The sequence below is a fragment of the Anopheles coluzzii genome, chromosome 3, assembly GCF_943734685.1.
Source record: "Anopheles coluzzii chromosome 3, AcolN3, whole genome shotgun sequence".
Taxonomy (NCBI): Eukaryota; Metazoa; Arthropoda; class Insecta; order Diptera; family Culicidae; genus Anopheles; species Anopheles coluzzii.
Genome location: NC_064671.1, coordinates 75,375,779 through 75,394,027, shown reverse-complemented (window position 1 = coordinate 75,394,027; position 18,249 = coordinate 75,375,779). Strand labels below are relative to the sequence as shown.

General features: G+C 40.0%; 1 protein-coding gene across 1 annotated transcript in view; it reads right to left on the bottom strand.

Moving 5' to 3' along the window:
* LOC120959033 (gamma-aminobutyric acid receptor alpha-like) overlaps nt 1–15,310 on the bottom strand; it is a 63,142-nt gene extending 47,832 nt beyond the window's left edge. The window contains exon 1 of the mRNA XM_049609431.1: nt 14,234–15,310. The gene's annotated coding sequence lies outside the window, so the exon portion shown is untranslated. The remainder of the gene's footprint in view (nt 1–14,233) is intronic.
* Nucleotides 15,311–18,249: the final 2,939 nt, after the last annotated feature.

The window sequence follows — 18,249 nt, the reverse complement described above, 5'->3', positions numbered from 1 at the left end:
GTTTTAGCTTTGTTTTAGTACAGTGTACGCAGAATAGAAAAAAAGGGGAAGTAATCAATCAGTGGCATTCAACATCGCACTCACCAACACCTGAAATGCACTATCAATTTCGATCCGCAAGTATCTCGACCCAGTTAAAGCCCCTTGTTTAAGCTGAGCTTTGCCGGTTGGTCAGCCCCGCTTTTTTGGCATTAATCCAACGATACTCGATTATCGTTATCCTCATCGCTTCGGTTGGTTTCACACGACAGTGTAAATTACTGAGCCATCTCTACTCTCGTCGCCCGGGCGTTGGACGCGTGTGCACTGAGAGGGAAAATATTTTTAATTCTCGCTTGGCGGCGAAAGGCGAAAATGCTGTGGCCACCAATTCGGGTAGGCGGGATAGTGAAAGTAGTGCTTATGTAGGGCTCGCGAGCGACTGGCGCTGTAGTGGGATTAAGGCACGATTTTTTTAATACCCACTCTATAGTGAATTTCCCTTTTTCCGTATTACCTTGGCACACCGATTTTGAGCCGATTATCAGGTGATCTCGATATGATTTTGCACGGTGTTTGTCCTTGTAAATTCGATAGGGAATTATTATAAATATGTAGGGCCCTGTCCCTTTTTTCCCATAAATTGGATGTCATTTTTTGCTCTCCAGCTTGCTATTACTCATCAAATATGATTTAGAGAATCACATGTCTCCAAAACTTAACAAGATGGCAACATGTTTCCGGTATGACCTTCGAGGTAAGCCCCCGAGCAGAGCAACTTTCAAAAGATTGACAGCTTACAGCTCTCTCTCTCTCTCTTTATGATGCTGCCACTTAGAACGACGCTGATTCGCCCACAATCTGGCGGCATGGGTCAATCTTCGTCGACGGCCATCAAATTGGGCCACCCATAAACTATCGCAAACGTATTGCAAGCGCCCCATACCTGCGCCCAGCAATCAGCAATCACACAATATACGACGGAAGAACAAACACATAAAAAAGTGATTCCGTGCCACCCCTCCGCCACACGGAAAGGATATTTCTGGACATTTCCGGTAGCCGTAGCACACAGACGCGCATTTACTTCGGGGATCGCTACTGACGCGCCAAAATAAAACCACTCGTAATAAATCACTTATTTATTGGCGCACTTTGCTTGCTGCTGCTGCTGTTGGGCCGACGGACCCAAAAAGATATGCTTTAACCTCCTCCTCCGGCTGGACATCATGCAGCGCGAACTTTTGCCACCCCGAAAACTGCTATTGCATGCTGGCTGGCTGACTGACTGGCCGGCTTGTTTTCGAGGATTAACGAGCAGTGAAAGCATTTGTTGCTTGCCGGACGACGCGGACCGCGTTCTCCGCGCTAACGATTGTCACGATTTATAGTTGGCTCGCCACCCGAGTTTTGTCGGACCACCCCGCATCGTGCTCCACTTTGTTTGGCTGGCATGGCACTTTGTTACGCGCAACGGGCAAGAAATCAGTACGCCGAAGTGCACCAGCTGCGGTTGCTGTGGTGAGTTGTTTGTGCTGACGCTGACCGCAAGCTTCGCCAAAGTTCCCTACAGCCCGAGCTCGGGGAGCAACCGGCCGACGGAACTATGTCAGGGTCCTTTCGACCGGAAAGAAAGAAACACACACATACACACACATACACACACACTTTAGTCTAGGAAAGCATGAAAGAAAGGAAAATAATCCCTCAACTTCGTCCGCCCCTTTTCGCGTGCCCTTTTGCCTTCGGTCGGCTGCATCTTTTTGGCTATCGTTCAGCAGTTGCACGACACACACACGAATGAAGAAAGATCGCACCATACTGTTTGATAATTAAAAGCGAGCAATTTTGTTGTTTGCTAAAGAGTAACAATTTTCCGGCATCAAGCAAAATGTCAAAAAATAAGTCCTCGAGCCAAAAAAAACAACCGTTGTATCAAAAAGCGAAGGCATTTTAAAACAACCAGAAAAAAGTGGAGCAAATTTTAATTACGAGCCGTTTAAACAATAAACATTTGCTCTATTGGAAATAGGCATAAACATAACATAAGAGTCATGAACTAACAGGTGAAAATGCGATGATAGTGTCATCATATATAAACTATATTTTAACACATTTTGCAGGTTCACTAGTTTTGTTGATATTCACATGAATTACTGGTATTCCCCGATTTACGTTATTAATGCGGACCGTAGAAATAGCTAATTTTTGTACATTTTGCTTGACAAGGTGGGTTTTTAGCCACTAATTTAACTATACGATCTGATTTCAATTGAAGATTATAATGTTGTACCTTTTAGAATGGTTTTTAAAATTCGACCAAAAGGGAATTTATTTAGCATTTGACATTTGATGTATCAAATCTGTACAATTTGTTCAAAGAACTGTCAAATTTAGAAAATCGCGTATAGCGAAATGGCGAATATCAGGGAATACCTGTACAAAAACCTAAGAAAACAACAATGTAATATAAACGCTACTTTGTTTATCAAAATTTAATTATTATGAAAACATTAAAGTTGTACGCAATAGGAAACAAAACTGAATTTGAGGTAAATATGCACTAAGTAGAGAGTATTTTGTGGTACATATTATGCCCAAACACATACATGTTGGAACGAAAATATAATTTCTTTCGTTGTGTCATCATCGTTCTTCTTCTTCTTCTTCTTCTTTGGCACAACAACCGCTGTCGGTCAACGCCTGCCTGTACCCACTAGTGAAGTGAGCTTGGCTTCCAGTTACTTACTGACTTACTTTTGTATTGTTACCATAGCAGGATAGTCAGTCCCACGTATGGGGGCACGGTCTACTCGGGACTTTAACCCATGACGGGCATGTTGTTACGTCGTACGATTTGACGACGGTACCATCAGACCGGCCCGCCATTATCATTACTTTTCAAAAAATATTCCGATTTGCGTTAAGCAACTGATTTTTTTATAAATTTGAACTGATCAATAATGCAATAGATCGAAATTTTCATTTTTATTCAAGTACGTAATTCAAACAAATAAAAAAGTTACAAATATCAGTTTATCAGAACAGTTTGAAAAGTAATAGATATATGAAGTAAAAGGAAAATAATGAATGTTTAGCAGAAAAGTTTAGAATAAAAAATCCATAACTGAGCTTAAAGTAAACATTTACAAATTTAAGAGCATTTTATGGTGCATATTTTATAAAAAAAATAATTTATTTCGTTACGTTATGATCTTCACTTTGAAAAACGTTATATTCCACTTACGCCAAAATACTCCGGAACGCGTTATTCGCATAACTCGGAGAATGGCTGTAGTTTAAATTGTCTCTATTCCAGAATACCCTAAACTGAATGATTGGAGCCTCGATAATGTTCTACCTCATGCTATTTTCTCTCTTAAGAGGGTTTTCTACATATTTTTGATTTGCTCTGGAAAATGATAGAAAAAACTAATTCACGTGACAGAATCTTACCTGATCAAGCAATGGATTACAAGAAGCATTTAAAAAAATCCACCTCACTGATAGTATTAGTATTATATTATTCTGTTCCTTATATTTTAAGTTATATCACCTTCCATGTGCAGTATGTTTACGCCATTCTTTTAATTCTATGTTTATTACTTCTGATACTACCATTTTCTGAGACACTCCAACAGCTTTTATTACGCCTTGGCCCCACCCAACAACCGAGGTGCCAATCTGTAGACACAACCGATTTTGCGGCATTACCACTAAGAAGCGATAAACAAAAACATCTATTACCAGCTACCAGCTGCCTCTGCTGCTGTGGCTACCAACTCGCACGCAAAGTACCATTAATCGTGCGACCTAATCCGTCTCAAGCACGCCGCAAGATAATAACGGTAGACTTAGGGTTCCCCGTTTTGCCGCGAAATTTCCGCCTGACCTGCGGCTATTTGATGGATCTGGTCTTGATGATTCGTTCCAGACGGTCCCTGGACCCTGTCTCCCCCGTCCTGCCCAAAAACCGCTTCATTGCTCTATGAAAATGTTGTTTTTAACCAACAGCGGGGGATAGAAAATACATCAAGAAGAGATGCACACACAAAAAAAACTAACTAAGCGCGAACTTTTTCCCTACTTTTCCTACAGCGCACCCGTTTAGGATCCTTCCGCTGGGCGCCCATCTTCCGACCGATAAATCTCGGCCCGATTTTCCCCAAGTGCGAGAACGGAAACTGATATACGTCCGTTCGGTCGGTCGGTCGGTCGGTCGGTCGTTCGCAAAAACCCCTTCGGGGGAGTGAAGACCCCAAAACGGGGACCCTGTTCTCGTTCGGCACACATCACCGGCACTTATTATCGACGTGACACGGGCCAGCGCTCACTTGCCCGCGAGCTGTTTGTCGGCCGTCCTCTGTCAGCCAGGGTCAAACGGGTGCCATTATTTATGAACATCGCTGCGAGACTCGAAGGCTCGGACGGAATCGCTCATCAGCTGTCGGTACTGATTTAGCAGCATTGAGCACTGGTTGGTCGGTTTGAGGCAGACACTAAATTAACATGCCCTTACCATGCATCTCTCTTATCTCGGGCACTATCTTGAGGATGCTAGGGCAGGATGCAAAAAAACGGGTTTCCTGCCTACCTGCTCACTAAAGCAAGTCGTGATGAACCGAAGAAAAGGAAACTTAACCGCTTGTCGTGCCCTGCTTCCATCATCAACCCGGGGGAAAATGGAATTGAAATATATTGGAAGCTTTTTGCATCCCATTCTCACTACTGCTAATGTATAGCCAAGTTTTGAAAGGGCAACTACTTCTAGCCAATATGAGCTTTTGCATCAGCAGCAGCAGTTTATGTTGCGGCGGTCATCATCCAGGGACAGCACGGGAGCACGCTGTGGTCCAGTGTTGGAGGGAAATGGAATTTTAATTTGTCACTACAATTAAGCGGAAGTTTAATTTCCTGCGAGGCAGTGCTTTTGGGAGTAAAGTTTTTTTTAAAGAATCCATCACCTTGCTCTTGTGCTGCTTAGTGTCGGTGTTCGTAAGGTATTTGAGGAAGTGTACGTTTATGGAAAATAGAGCAGCCAAAGAAATGTGCTTGCTGCAATGCTTATTTCCATTACAGTTTCTGTCTCACGTCCGCGCCTTAGCGCCTGACCGGAAACCAACCATGACACAACATCTACTACAGGGCAAACCGCGCAGTACATTAATCACACGAGAAGGAGAATGGTGTTAAAAGTATTTAAAATGGCGTTGAGAGTGACGAAAAGGGCACAACATTAAACTCTAATTAAAAATACATGTACGTGTGGGTGTTGTACCATCTTTTGGCAGGTTCACTTTACTTAGTTTTATTCTTGTATATTGTTGTATTAATATACCATTGTCATTTAGCATTCAAATGATTTAACTTTTAACTTGTTTAAATTGGATATAAGATATTTTGGGTTTTTTAGTGACCTATTGCCTATTTCTCCACACTTTAATTACCCAAGATATTCAATTATATCCTGAGAGCATTTGAGCTTTACAGAGTTTACCTACTGTCTATCTATCTCATAGTTCGCGGTCAAATGTGTGACATCGGTGTTATACTAAACTCAAAGTTAACATTTTGATAACACATCTTCTACTCAGAAGAATGAAGAAACTAACAAAAAGTCTTGGAAATTCACAAGCGAGTTTCATAGCGGAGATAGTTAAGAAACCCATAGTATTTGCATCGGAACTCAAGACATGACATTGAGTAAATGTTCTCAAAAGCTTCACGATGAGAAGATAAAAAACAAGAATACACTTTTTGCTCCTACTCATTCGTAAGAATACAGATAAAATACTCGTCAATTGCACAATAATGATTTACCAAGCGGCTCTCGCAATGCCTCTGTAACATCATCGACATCCATAGAATCCGTTCAATACCAAAAAAGAGACTTAATAAAATTATAATTTTCCGTTATTTACGGGATTCATATCCAGTCCCTCTGACCCAAACAAATTTCGAGGACTGCTCATAATTAAAGATCCATCAATTCAATTACATTACCCCAATCTACTTCGCTCAGACACACACGGCCCGATTGTTTGCAATTATTCAGTTGAAATTTATTGGCGAACTTACCGAGAATTCCGCCGAACGCATGCAGCGCCCAAGTGAATTGTCCCAAGTGAATCAATCGAAATCCAGCCAATGTATGTACATCGCCCTAAATACGGGTTGCAATCAGTGTAATTGAACACCTCACGATGGAAAACCATCGTTGTCGTGCTGCAAATGAGCACGTGTCTAGCGTGATGCGGAACTACAGCTTTTGGGGCGCATTGACTGAGTACAAATTCGAGTGGTTCATTCCCGTTTGGTACGTACTAGTCCTTTATTGAAGGTTCAATTGATAGATTATGCACATCCCTGAAGCATGGGTTAAAAAGGTCCACCCGTAGAGTAATAAATTAAGCATTCACAACACGACAAAATTAACGCTCTCATTTGCCTGCGCTAAAGTCGAAAACAATCCAAAAACTGAATCCATTCTTTAATGACTTTTGAAATAAAAAAGCGTCCTTTTTGCTTCCTTATAAAAACAGCTTGCTGGAATTCAGCAAAAAAAAGTCATATCTTCCTCCGGTCCTAGCACTGCGTGTGAAATGGCCCTTATCCTATTTTCAGGCCCCACAATTAGATTAGTTTAACTTTTCGCCGAGATAATTGCCCCCGAAAACTTTATCCGGACGTTGTTCTTTTTTATCGCTTGTCTTTGCACTTACTTCTAAGGCAGTTTTGATGGGACATTTCGAGTGAGTAAAAAACAAAAAAAAAATGATTTGATGTCCCAAGGACGGAAGTTTAAAGAAAACGAAACCACAATACATGAAAGCTAACCTAAAACCTGACCCTGATGGACTGTGGGTTGACGTTATGCTGGACGGTGCGAGAAAGAATAGTAGCCGCTTAAGAGTGTAAAGTGCACGCGCCAGCGAAACACTTTGGCGACAACGAGTGGCCATTACTGAAGCGCCGGTACTGCTGCTGTGTTCGTCCGTGGCGGGGCGAATCGTTTCGTCCCGTAAGCGAACCACCATTATCCAATCGTCTTTGAAGAGTTCAATAATGGATGTTGCAAATGGAAACATGAAGAGGAGGATGTGTTTATTTTATGGGGGAATTCGCTACATTTCGTTTTATGGTAGAATTGTCTTGCCAAGGTTAAACCAAAACATAAGTTACTAAATCAGTAATAATCGTTTATATTATTGGTATTGTGGAAGGTAATGCGTACAATTTCTAATATTTTTTCATCTCCTCCTACTTCTACCTCAACTGCTTCTACGGCTCCATCCACTGATTTTAATATTTACTTTCCACTTATCCACTTCCAATTAATTCAGTATCACAATCTGCTTCTAACCTTACTCTTTCTTCTTCTAGTGATATGGATAAATGTAAAATTGAACTCTACTTTGTTAGCTTCTTATTGACCATTGCTTTGGTAATCTTGTTCTATTTTCTAATACATAACACATAAACAATGTTTGAAGTTCTCTGGACAACATAACTACAACAGCAGCACCTATTAATTGCTGTGTTATTACTTCTTGAAGATCTGAGATTTTTGAAATTTACTATTCAATCCAACGGACTGCAAGATATCCTCATGCAGTAGGATTAGACAGAAAAAGCCCTACTAAATACAAAAGCTATAGATCGAATACAATAAACTAATCCTGTAATATGCCTCACGGCGCGAATAAAATGTGAGACACAGAGCTTAAAATGTAAAATTGGGGTAACGATCAATAACTACATGAAACTCACAGCACATGCAGACAAGCAAATCAGAGTAGCCAAAGCAGGTTCAGCAGCATTTCTCTGCGATATGTAGTGATCTAGCACGGAACGATCCAAACTAGTGTAACATAAATCAATGATGCGAGATCTAGTAGCTCACTGCATCTGTGATAATTTAACTAGATTTTCCAGAAACGCAAAGCAAACTTGGAGCTGGAGGAAACCCAAGTAGTTGAGCGAAAATCTCGACTGTTAAGGCCGGGCTACATTGATCGTACTCGCAAGCGTAATTTTGATTTTCACTAGCGCATCTGGCGGCGGCTGGTGGAAGCTTTTTTTGGTCATCGAGGGAATGGACCTGCCGGATCTCAAAATTTAGTAGTTTTTCCATCGTTTTCCATTGCGAAAATGGATGCAATGCGTGCAAGACATGTGTATCTACGTTTTACAAAACTTTTCTCCTCCGATTTAAGTAAAAAACATGGAAAATTAACGTATTTTCTGGAGCGGCTCCAAATTGTTTGGCAAAATGCTTCGGTCAGCCGCCGCCAGGTGCGCTAGTGAAAATCAAAATTACGCGTGCGAGTACGATCAATGTAGCCCGGCCTTTAGGGGAAGGTAGGTAAAGACGGACACTGCGGGTAAGATGGACACTTCTCAAAAATGCATGAAAAAGGTAATTTTCGAGTAATTCAACAATTTAGAATCCAAACTGAAGGTAAAACAACACATTTGAGAACATTTTTGGCGTAATATATATAAAATTGGTTAAATCCACGAACAAAACAAATTTTCAATCATGTGCACCCTTGTGGCTCTAATTTGACTACTACGGATCTTAAGCTCTACAACTTGTATTGTTTATATTTCCGGAAGTTTTATTTCAAGAATGGGTTGTCGTGATCATTAATGAAAAAACTGGCGAAAGAACGGGGATAAAAGCAATACAAAATATTGTTTTCTGGTGGTTTAAACATTCTGACATCAAAGCGGGAAAGACGGACACCTTGTTGTAGGGAAAGATGGACACCGAATTTATTGATTTTTTTACATCTTATATCGATTGGTGATGAATATATTTCTTCAAATGTCTTAAATAAGGGTATTCCGATGCTATAAATCAATCAGTAACTAGAGAAAGTATTGAAATAAGCGAGAAATGAAACACCGGTCAAAATAGTAGCCATGCGTTATGCTATTACTCGCTCGACGCTGATGAGGCGCTTCACGAAATCCAATATCTTCTCACGACTTGGACAACTTTAAGCAATAACAAGATGAGCCATTTATACGACATTGTTCAGGAATAGATGAGAAATTCTATTGGATTACAAAAATCAAATGTTGAATTTTGACATGGTGGAAAATGGATTAAGCTGTTAACAAGTCCCTCATGAATACTGGGGTCGTGGAATTTTTGCGGAGTAATTTCCTAAAAGGAAGTTCTAGACTGTTGTTCTGTAAGCTAGAGCAACGTCAGCTGTAAGTGCGCGATATGTCAATAATGCTTTAGATGCTGCATTCTACGATATATTACAAGCGCCGTTTACAATTTCTAAATTCATGGCTGAATGAATCGCCGTTGCAATAGACCAAGAATTGGTTTATAAACGTACCAGGACGTGGAAAGCGATAGAATTTGTTAAAATATTGTAAAACTCTTCACTTTCTAACCTTTTCTACAGGTGTCCATCTTACCCTTCATGGTGTCCATCTTTCCCATATCAGGTGTCCGTCTTACCCGAACATTTCAAAACTGCACGAAAAAAAAAATGTTTTTCATTCATGAAAAAAACGCAAAAATCGATGGAAACTTAAAAGTTTTAACACATTTTCTGATAAAACATGAGTGTAAGATAATGTATGCACATTTTCATGGTCGTTGCACTTATATATCCCTAGATTTTTACCATTTCCCTTAACGTGTCCGTCTTTACCTACCTTCCCCTATAATCTTCAAAGTGAATATTGGAAATTTTAACAGTTAAATGAGTTGCCTCCTTGAATAATGCACTAGACATAGAACCAATTAGTTTTTAGATCCAATTCGGTGGTATTACAGGTTGATCCATTGTCATTTTGCCATTCTTGGCCTAATTACATCAACCATTGAACTAACTGCAGCTATCCGACAAAAGTCCATCGTTTTACTGTCAAATTTTCGTTTTACCGCAGTTCTTCGCTTAGACGTTAGTCATCATCTGCCAAAAATGATTGTAAAATTTCTTGACAATTGTCTGTGAAAGCAATTTTAAATCTCTTCGTTCTCTATCCCAGCTCAACAAACAGTCAACAGACCAACAACACACACTAGTCGGTACCCCCATGTACCCCATCGTCCTTCCTTCCCTAATGTGTCATAATCGATTCAGGGCACTACCGAAATGAAAAATCGTCCGCCCGCCCGTCATGGGTAAAGGAAAAGAATGTGCACTACAACAGGAATCCCGATCCTCCGCCCGCTCCTTCTCCCTTCAATAGTCGTACACTCATTGTTCTGCTGTCTCATTACATGCTGGCTCATTGCGGCCCTTATTGGCGAGTCCAATCACTGCGATCCAAGTGCAATTAGATTCCTGCCAGGGCCATACACATCCGGCATACCCTGGTGACTCCCTTCCCGGCAGAGAAAGTGCATATTGCGAAGCAACGCGGGTGTAGGTGTAGCGTCGAGAACCCATTTCGTCAGCGCTTGACCTGCCTCGGCTGTGACACACTGCCACTGACACAAATCCACTAGTTTCACCCACTACGCTGCTCGATTCCGCATGTTGTACATGACACCGTCACCAACATCACCACACGCTCTCTCTTTCTCTCTCGGCGGCTTTTGTCATCTGGTCGAAGGTTACACTTTTGTCTTGCAGCTGGGCCGAGATATTCATGCCACGTCGTGGCAGGCTTCCGCCACAAAACCCGCTCACTGTCTCAATCTGCCAACAGCGCTGCACACTTGCACTTGTCCACTTTGCATTGTGACTTTTATGCCTTTGGCTTTGTCATGCTGTCCTGCCGACGGACTGGCTCACGGGGCTGTTTGGTTGGAATGTTTGTGGGAAACAAGCGGGTAAACCGATTTGTGACAGACTAGCATAAATCTTCTTTTATGTTGTCTTTCAATACAATTAGCAGCAATATTTTGTTACTCATTTTATTATCATTTGAGGGGATTTGAAGAAATAATAAGATCTAAGTAGTATGAAAAGATTTAATTGAAGGATTCAATCACTATATCATGATGGATTATTTTACTTTTCCATCTACTTAGGAGTTTGACAGCTAATTCTTCCTAATTGACGATTGATGGAAGATCGATCCTAATCGAAGATAACTTGCCAAATATAAGTGTAAATCTTATAGAAGTTCTAGCGACATTATTACGACTAGGTCTTCCTTTAATATTTGACCTTATAATTTATGATTTAATAAAACTATAATAAAGCTGACTTAAGACTGTAAAGGTCTACATACAAAACTCTGCAAAGACTACTAGTTGATATTATTTCTAGACCTTACCGATTTGAAGCGGGAAAGGAAATTAATAACGTTACAGCATAATAATAATGTTAATAATTAAATTGATTGTGAGAAAATCCATCCCAATCAGTTTGGATTCCATTGGCTTAAGATTGTATGATCTTTTCTGATCAAACCGTAAATCCATTTGTGGTTTAAATCATTTTATTACATTTTTAATCATTCCCCAAGGATTTTGATGATTACATGACCTAACATCATTTATTGAGTGTTTCCCAGAATTATTTAAAACATTTGTTTCACATAGAATCGTGAGGAGATGTGAATAAATCGTGGGAACAATTCAAAAATACAAGCAAACAAATGAACATGATAGATGAATAAAAACTATACAAAGGATTCTGTTAAATTGAAAAATTTAAAAAAGCCAGTAAACAATTACTGATTGGAATTATAAAAAAGACATATTCTTCAAAACATTACACTGTGTACTAAGCACATATACCGATGTATGATTTCATTAGTATCTACTGCATCTACTGATCGATTAAAGCATCAATGTTGTAACGCCACTTGTGGTAAATTCAATACCATTTTTCCTTCAAACGGAAACCTCATTTACTTTTCCAAACACTTACAGGGTTTTCCAGGGGTTCTCATAGTTGTGCGATACTTCTCTGACTCTTTCTTATTGGAAGTGAACTTCATGAGTTGGAAATTGGACTCTAAGGCACCCTTTTTGGACAGCCTCCTTGTAAATTCTCGTTGGATTTGTCCAACAAGGGTGCTATAGAGTGCGATTCCCATTACAATAAGTTCATTTCATGTAAGAAAGAGTTTATAAAGTGCCCCACAGCTATGAGAACTCCTGGAAAACCCTGTTATGTGTGTTGAAAGCATAAAAATCAATGCGAATGTGTAAGCTTGTTGTAATCCGTCAAGCAATCCGGCGCAATCGGGCTCGTAATTTTAACGCTTTAACGATCGAAATGGAACGTCCAACGATCACACCTCGGTGTTCATCTGGCTGTATCGGTAGACTAAACGAGATTTCGCCCATTAAAAACCCTACTACTACTAATAAAACAACAAGATGGTACGAAAAGCAACGTACCAACGCCGTGCTACAGCTCGACAATACACTCCACGCCAACCACAGTGCCATGGAATCGCAATCAAGCTAATTTCTCTGTCAAAAATTCAGCACAAACCTGTGCCGTTACGATGACCATCCCCATTAGCCCGCTCCTATCCTTTAAGTGGCTCCTTCTGTAGGAACACCGGGTTCCTCCGAACGTCCGATTCCGATCGGGGCAGGGACACATTCGGGAAAACTTTCTAATTTATTACTGCCCAAGACAGTTAAGACAGTCGGACAGAGTGCAGGATAAAAAAGCACAAAAATAGCTGCCACCCGGTTCCACTGGCCGAGAAGCACTCGATAAACACCGTTTGCGGAGTAAGAGGTAAAGCAGTTGTCATCGGTGAACGGGGTGAGCACCGGTAACGATTGTACCATTCTTTCGGTTTCCCGTAGCAGAGGTAAGTCGTGTGGCCATTCTACACCGTGACACTCTTTAGGCTCTCTTAATTTAACCCCATCCGTGTTAGGTCCAAAGTGTCTTGCCTGAATTGTTGCCGCCACCACCGGGAACAGGAGACGAACAAACGTAATGCTTCGATTGTAAATTAAGCTGACAACCGGTGTTTTATTCTTCGCTCTCTTCGAGTCCTGTCTCTCTGTGCTCTGTTTCCCCCCATTCGAACAGTCTTTGTTTGGGCACATCAAATCTGCTTACCATTTTGTCCAGTATTGTTCGAAATTTATTGGAAGTTTTTCATTACGATTAGAACAGATGGTAAATACCTGATATCTGAGGGGCGTTTAGGTTTATCGAAAGACATTTTCACTCAAAAAAAAATTTTAAGTTCAATCTCATTAAAAATTTATACTATTTTGTTGTTGTTTTTTAGCTTTTTGCTTATCATATTTATTTTAAGAAAAACTAGTTTCTTTATAATCAGAAGAGTTTGAGATTGAAACAAAAAAGAGTTAGAGAATTGTTATGTTTAATTTCCAGCATTTTCAAATATTACAACGCCTAGATGTATGCAATGCAATGCAGCGTCACGCTACGCATCTGAGCAAATACAGATAGTGCCAAAGGTGTCAAACCCTAAGCAACTCGTAGCAATGAATGCATTGTAGCAAGCACATTTAAATTTTATTCAATTTAATATTTTTTGTTTTTGTTTTAACGATTGCAATGAGTTGAAGATATTACCGTAGAATTGCACAAAGATCTGTAATATGACTTATTAATTTATAATATGTTATAAATATTATTGTATCATATATTATAATACGACAACTTATTATTTCTTCATTTTTATGGCGATGTTGGATGGATTGGATTCCTTCGCCTCGGGATTTTACACTGTGTAATGATATGTTTATCCACAGGAGCAGTTGTTTTAAATGTTTTGAGAATTTACGAATCAAAATTGGAAGAAATTTCTCTAATCTCGATTTTCACCATTTTTAAAAGATGAAAAGACCATTTAAAAGATTTCACATTATTTAAAAAAAAAATGATTTAAAAAAGTAAAATTACATTTTAGAGTGAAAATTAATAAATACTAATACTTTAATAGTAATGTCGATGTTCAATATTGTCTAAACTCAATCTTTCATGTACATTATCATAATACATTCTAAGCAAATTAAACGATTTAACTCACAACAGGCTGTGAAACCCAACTTGTGAAAATTTTAAAAGTATAGCCCCTGATACAATATTTTACGATTGATTGTTATATTATTCCTTTATATACTCAACAACTCCGTACCATTGAATATTGACAAGTTCCAAGCACAATATCCCAGATAAAAATCTTTAAAAAATGAAATTTAGGGACTGAATTTCATAAACATGTTCACACAAGCGCAAGTTATTCTTTGAAATCTCATACGCTTCCGCCAGCCCATTTTAATTTAATTTACCCGTAATAATTGAAAACAAAAAACACTCACCTTCGTTTTACCAAGCAGATTTGAAAAAAGTCGTAAGTTTCTTTTAATACACCATGAACACTGAGTCCTTTTTTTTTAAAAAAGAACTGTGCGACTTTTGAACTACCAGCATACACAAAAAAAACGATCACGCAACACTCACGCACCAGGCAAGTGCCGGGAAGCAAACAAACTTAATAGGTGTTGATTGAGCTTTTGATTAAAATTCAACTTCACTGTTTTAGCACACACACACACAGAAAAAAGGAGACGCTGCTCACGCCGAAAAAGACACACACACGCACGCTGGTGAACACACTCTGCACGACTTTGCCGTTTCACTTTTCCGGCGGGCGTTCGGACTAAGAGAAATTAAGAACAAGACACACACACTGTAGCGGCATTGCAAAAATTCCTTCCATCAGCACGTTTTCAAGTGGATGATGAAGTTCGTCGGTGCTGGTGATCTATTTCAAAGAAAACGAATCAGTACTAGTGGTAGTAGCGTGTGTTAAACATTGGCAGGGAAATGAAATTTAAAGCAAGCAGAATCTTTCACATTTTTATGCACAAACTTTCGCTTTGATGTTCAACACTTTTCTCCACTACGCTCGGCTAATAAACGCAAACACCTTTCACCGCAAAATCGACCGGATGCGAAAAACGGCTACATACGGAGGGCAATTTTTGCTTCCTTTCTTTTGCTTTTACAAAGTTTTCGCTTCAAAGGACATGCACCACGCAAAACCATGCGGGTAAGGGGATTTTTTTTATATGTTTGTCCTGCTGTTTTCTTTTCTGTTTCTTCGCTCTCTCACCTTTGTGTCGCTATCAATAAGGAAATTACTTCATTTCTTTACACTCATTGCCTTTCATCGTCTCTACTTAACGCTGTAGATGCTTGCACACACACACACACTTTCTTATCATATTCTTTTCTGATTTTGTTTGCCTCACTCACGCCTCATCACGCACGGACGGTGTTGTGCGCGCTTACACGGCTCACATTCATAGTGCGTTTGGCCGTGCGCCCGAAACAAGCAGGATAAAGCAATGAAATTACAACACCAATAACAACGAACGAAAGAAAACCACCCACAGACACACACACTTTGCACCCTTCCAAACAAAAAAACAACACCGTTTGGTATGAAATGATTGGTTTTAAATTAAATTTCACTTTAACGGGCTTCCTTTCATTTCCCATTTAGCAGCGCGGTATCGGTTGTTCGCTTATTTGGCAAAGATTTGGCGCCGTAAAAGTTGGAGCATTGCTGTTTCTTTCCATTCATTCTTTCTGCTGTTTTTGCGTTGCCTTGCGCTTGCCTGTCGGGCGCTAAGAATCGGTAACTGGTTCTTCATCGCTAGCGCCACCAAATTCAATTCTCCAAAAACTACAGTTCCACACTGTTTTTTTTTTTTATCCTGCTGCTTCTTCATTATCGACAGGATATGCAATCACGCGTGTGAACTAGTTTCAAACGAAACGGGGGTAATAAAAACGCATGTTCTTAGGTTGTTTGTACATCAATGGATGAGCAGTAGTACTGCACGCTTCAAACGATCACTTTGAAACGGTCAGACAAAAAGAACGGTAACAGTTTTGTGCATTAAACCAACCGTTGGTGTATGTGCGATTTGTTTTTTTATTCATCTTCCACAGTAGATTGATGGTTTAGGACAAAAAAAGTATTTTCTATGAATTTAATTTATACGAATTTTTTTTAAATAATAGAAAAGAATGAGAAACTAAATTTTACCTAATATTATTACAGTTCATACTAATTTTTAAATAACAAATTACTCTTAATTAACAATCCAAAGATACTCTTATTAATTTTGAAAAAAAAAAAACATTTATTTTTCATACACTTGTCAAAGCTTCTTTCGTTATATTTATCTCACAATTTATATTCTCACAGTATCTACACTCACAAATAACTAGAATTTTGCGTTCACTTACTCACTCACTAAACTCAACAAGTAATCACAGTTTTTAAATAACAATTCTATACACAACTTCACTTTCCGCTCAATGCATCGTTAGAAAACCGTTAAACCGCTCCCTGAATCGCTCCCCCAAAACCGTTAGCGCGACAACGCGTTCGCACACACATAAAAATCGAGCGCCCCACCGGGGAGCGAATGCGTTCGCAGCCGACCAACTCAACGCAGCTACTGGCAGGAATGGTTTCGACGTTCGACTCGACGGCACGCGCGCGAGACCGTTTCGTACGCCACCATGCGCCTCCTTCGCATCGTACACACGCAACACGCGGTTGCCGTCCGTCCAGTTGCGCTGGAAACCGATGAACCAAATGGGCAAAAGAACTGATCTTCACGGTGTGGGGAGGGTTGGGGTTCGGGTGTAAACACGCGATCTTGTCACAGCCCCGAACGCCGAACACACGAACCCTTCAACCGAACCAGAGCGGAGCAATGGGCGGATGTTGAACAGACGGTTGCCTCGTTCGTGCACAGGCGCCGATGGCCGGCCGAAGCTCAACACGTGCTTTTGGCACGAACAGCGGCACCCGAATGATGGTGGCAATGTAGCAGCTAGCACCAGCTACGAATTTTGCGATTGGAATAACATTCAATCTGTAAGGGAAATTGCAAACCCGAAACAGATTAACGGACACACGGACCCAGAAGTGAGTCATAAAGTGGTGTTTTTGAAGCCTCAATAAAAATGATAAGTGCTGTACCATTGTCCCTCTTCGCTGCACTATACGTCACAGCCAGCAACCGCCATTGCTAGACGTCACCCGAAGGTGGCTGGTAGTGGCGCTTTTCTTCCTCGATTTTGACCATATAGCCATCATCACACGCGCTCGCGCGCACTATTGTTTGCAACGGTTATGCTGGTTAACCGCAGGCCGGTTTCGGCTGCACCGGACAATGTGGAGCGCTGGCTGACGTGATGATTATTGCAAGCGAGAAGTGAGTAGCATTTGCACACCCTGCCTACCCCCACCAGGGCACGGTAAAATGGTTTTGTGGCAACCGCAACACCCGACCGGGTTAATTCAGCCGCCGGGCTGATAAACCGTGCAGGAGAAAGAGAGAAAGATCCAAACAAATACAACGACATAAATGCCAACACCAACTTTGCACGTGCATTGATTGTTACGGCACCAGCCAGTAAGTGGTTTCATGCGGTTCAGATTAAAAGCGAAGGGAACAACGAAACAATTGTACTTTCAATCCATTCGTTCCTCATTTTATGACAATGATTATTGATGTTGAGAGAGTTGTTTTACACAATTTTATATTTAATTTAGCAATGCTTGTTGATAGCGATAGCTTTGTATACAATTTAGTTCAGCGGAGTATAAATACATATACTGCTCTACAATATCAAACTTTTTTTGTCAAAAAAGTAAGAACATGAAGCCTTTAAATTTGTTTTTAGCATCAGAAAATCTTAATTACTTGAAAAGTGTGTGCTAATATCCTAAATGTCATACTAAATTCTTCCTAATCGCAAATAGCCTTCAGATATTACGCCTGGTCTTTTTTGTTCCTTTCCGTTTCACAGGAATACACATTTCCAAACATATTACACCAAGTCCATGCACATACCATGTTCCAAGAGAGGTGTTTACATCAAAAGTACAGTTACATTACATTACAGTCCCTCATGTAAAAGAAAAGAAATGATGTTCAAATTTCCAAGTGCATGTGGTTCCTTTCCTGCTCTAAAGTTTCAAATTTCAGAGATTTCAGGACATCATTTTTACAATTTATCGTTTTTACACTGTAACACTGTACACTGTGTGTATGACGGGCATGTTATTGAGTCGTTCGAGTTGACGACTGTACCACGAGACCGCCCCATACAATCATATCTACTACAACCATCATATTTATAATTAGTCATTTATTTACAATAATTCAGAGCTTCCAGGTGTCATCTTGTTAAAAGTTTTGTCGTAATACTATTATTGATAAAACAAAATTTTAGCATAGATCACAGTCATAACATAAGAAAATACAGTAATTTGCATTTATTTTTTAGGGAGATTGCGTTATTG